This window comes from Triticum dicoccoides, chromosome 6B (genome assembly GCF_002162155.2).
Source record: "Triticum dicoccoides isolate Atlit2015 ecotype Zavitan chromosome 6B, WEW_v2.0, whole genome shotgun sequence".
NCBI lineage: Eukaryota > Viridiplantae > Streptophyta > Magnoliopsida > Poales > Poaceae > Triticum > Triticum dicoccoides.
In genome coordinates this window covers 511,022,464-511,026,260 of record NC_041391.1, presented here as the reverse complement: position 1 = coordinate 511,026,260, position 3,797 = coordinate 511,022,464, and positions in this window count along the sequence as shown.

The window sequence follows — 3,797 nt, the reverse complement described above, 5'->3', positions numbered from 1 at the left end:
TGAACCTGCTAGGCTTCTTGGGCGTGTATGGGAAGACAAAAGATACACCGGAGGCACGGGAGGACCTGCAACGTTTGCATGAAAAAGACGGCATGCCTCCAAAGCAGTATGAAGGTCCTGCTAGCTATGCTCTTACCAAAGAAGAGAAGGAAATCTTCTTTGAATGCCTGCTCAGTATGAAGGTCCCTTCTGGCTTCTCGTCGTATATAAAGGGAATAATAAATATGCCAGAGAAAAAGTTCCAAAACCTAAAGTCTCATGAGTGCCACGTGATTAACGCAACTGCTTTCGGTTGCATTGAGGGGGCTTCTACAAAAAAAATGTCCGATTAGCCATTGTGAAGCTATGTGCATTCCTCAATCCAATCTATCAGAAGGTGATCGATCCAGAAATCATACCAAAGCTAAGGAGTGATGTGGCGCAATGTCTTGTCAGTTTTGAGCTGCTGTTCCCACCATCCTTCTTCGATATTATGATGCACGTCCTAGTTCATCTAGTCGACGAGATTGTCATTCTGGGCCCCGTGTTTCTACATAGTATGTTCCCCTTTGAGAGGTTCATGGGAGTCCTAAAGAAATATGTCTGTAACCGCGCTAGGCCTGAAGGAAGCATCTCCATGGGCCATCAAATAGAGGATGTCATTGGATTTTGTGTTGACTTCATTCCTGGCCTTAATAAGATTTGTCTCCCTAAATCACGGTATGAGAGGAGACTGACTTGGACGGGCATCCTTGGTCTCAAGCACAGTACATAGTTCTACAGAACTCTATCTTGGTGACCACGTATGTCGATGAACACAAGAACAGTCTGCGCTCCAAACACCCCGAGCAGTGTGATGACTAGATTAAACGTGAACACATCATGACTTTCGGCAGTTGGTTGGAAACATGTCTCAGAGGTGACAACACTGTTTGTGATGAGTTGTACTTGTTGTCCAGGGGACCATCTTCGACTCTCTTGACTTACAAAGGACACGAGATAAATGGGAATACATTTTACACGATCGCCCAAGATCAAAAGAGCACCAACCAAAACAACGGTGTCCGCTTTGATGCAGTAACCAAGAGGGGAACGGACACATATTATGGTTACATAGTGGACATATGAGAACTTGACTACGAACATGATTTTAAGGTCCCTTTGTTTAAGTGCAAATGGGTCAATCTGTCAAGAGGCGGGGTACAGGTAGACCCACACTACGGAATGACAAAAGTGGATCTGAACAATCTTGGGTACACAGACGAACCGTTCATCCTAGCCAATGATGTGGCACAAGTTCTCTATGTGAAGGACATGTCTACCAAACCGAGAAAAAGAAAAGATAAGGAAGAGAACACAACCAAAGCGCCACATAGTTCTTTCAGGAAAAAGAGACATCGCGGGAGTGGAGCGCAAGACAGACATATCTGAAGATTATGAAAAGTTTCATGAAATTCCTCCCTTCAAAGTCAAGGCTGACCCAAGCACCCTGTTAAACGATGAAAATTATCCATGGCTACGGCGCAATAAGCAAAGGACAGAAGCGAAGAAGAAGTGAATACTTTCTCTCCACAACTATTACGATGATGCCTTTGATCCAGAATATCACTGCAGTTACATGTGAAGAAATGAAATGCCTATTGTAACAGACGAGTTTTCGTCTGAAACCCTGATACCTTGAAACAAATAGTCCGTTTTGTACACGAAGTGCATCCAGTTTTTGCCGTAACCCTCTCAACTTTTTAGCACATGCTATGTGGGTGAAATGATGATGCCGTGCCAACTTTTAACCTTTTCAGAGTTCATTTGAAATTCTTTTCAATTTCAGGGTAATTTAGCTCAAGAATGAACTAATATAAAAAAGAATGAACTGGATTTTTTTATGAAACTCTAATAGCAAAAATAGTAAACAAAAAGAATGAACTAGAAAACTTTTATGAAACTCTAATAGCTAAAGGAATCAACCAAAAAGCTTTTACAAACCTCTAGTATTATTGAAACTAAAATTATATAAAATTTATGCAACTAAAATTAGCTAAAATTTATGCAACTAAAATTATCAAAGTATTTTCTGTTCAAAACATTAAAGCAAAAAGAATTTTTATAAAATAAATAAAAAAGCAAAAAATAAAAGAAAATCAAAAAGTAGAAACAAAATAAAATAAATAAGTAGAAATAAAATAAACTTTAATAAATAAGTAGAAACAAAATAAACTTTAATAAAGTAAAATAAATAAACTTTAATAAAATAAATAAAAATAGCAACAGTAAGTAGAAACAAAATAAAATAAATAAAGCAAAAAAGTGCCATCTACTGGGCCACCACGGCCTGAATACGACTAGAAACGCAATCATGGGCCAGGATTCAGGCCCGCAGCAGGCCCAGTAGGACCACATGCACATAGTGATAGGTTAGGCCCGAAAGCCTGCAGTTGAGAGGAGCTCGAGAGGGTGGGCGCATCAGCGCTTATAAATCACTCTCGAGCTCTCTCAACTAGCGAGGTAGGACTAAACTTTTGACGCGGGCAGCACAAGGCCTTTGGTCCCGGCTGGTGGCACCAACCGGAACTAAAGGATGGCATTGGTCCCGATTCGTGCCATGAACCGGGACCAATGCCACCCTTTAGTCCCGGTTGGTGCCACCAACCGGGACCAAAGGCCTCTCCTTCCCGCCCTTTGGGCTGCTGAAAAGAGACCTTTGGTCCTGGTTGGTGGCACCAACCGGGACTAAAGGGTGGCATTAGTCCCGGTTGGTGCCACCAACCGGGACTAAAGGCTTTGCTATATAAGATGACACTAAGGAAATTTTCACTTCTCATCTCGTAGTTGCCCCCGCCGACGCCGATGACATCGATGCCGCCAAGCTGCCCCAACGCCGGCCGCCGCCCCCGCCGTCGTCGTCGCCGTCGCCCGCGCCTATCGTCGGTGTCGCCCATGCCCTCACCCGACGTCGTCGCCGCTTGCCGCCCTTGCCACAATACGCATCGCCCCAGCCCTACCGCAACGCGCGCCGCCCCGGCCCGTCCCCATCGTTGCCGTCGCCCTACCCCGCCCCCTTCGTCGCCGTCGCCCCTGCCCCGTGCGTGCGCCCCCTGCCTCGATGACGTCATCGCCATCGCCGTCCTCGCCGCCGACCCCGCGCCCCTCATCACCTTGGTCCGGCCAGCACCCTCCTTGTTTTTTCATATATATGATGATATATATGCTTATTTTTTTTCATATATATGCTTATTTTTTCGTATATATGATGATATATATGCTTGTTATCATAATTGTTTTTGTTCATATATATATGATGATGATTTTTTTGTAGAATATGTTGTTTTTTGTTCATAGATGATCATATATATGATGTATGCATGGATGTGGATGGAGTATGATGTTTTTTTGTTCATATATAGAATATGATATTTCTTTGATTCATAGATTTTTTTGTTCATGAGAGAGGCGGGGACGTCGAGGAAGTTGTACTGTTTAGGGTTAGGGCGTCGAGGAAGAAGGAAAATAAGGAAAAAGAATAAAAGAGGAAGAAGGAAGAAGGATAAGAAGAAGGATAAGAAGAGGAGAAAAAAATAAGAAGAGGAAGTAGAAAAAAAGAGAAGAAGAAGGAATAGAGGAGAAGAAGAAAAAATAGAAATTTTTCTTCTTCTCCTCTATTCCTTCATCTTCTCCTCTTTTTTTTTCTATTTCTTCTTCTTCTTCTTCTTGTTCTTCTTCTTGTTCTTCTTCTTCTTCTTCTTCTTCTTCTTCTTCTTCTTCTTCTTCTTCTTCTTCTTCTTCTTCTTCTTCTTCTTCTTCTTCTTCTTCTTCTTCTTCTT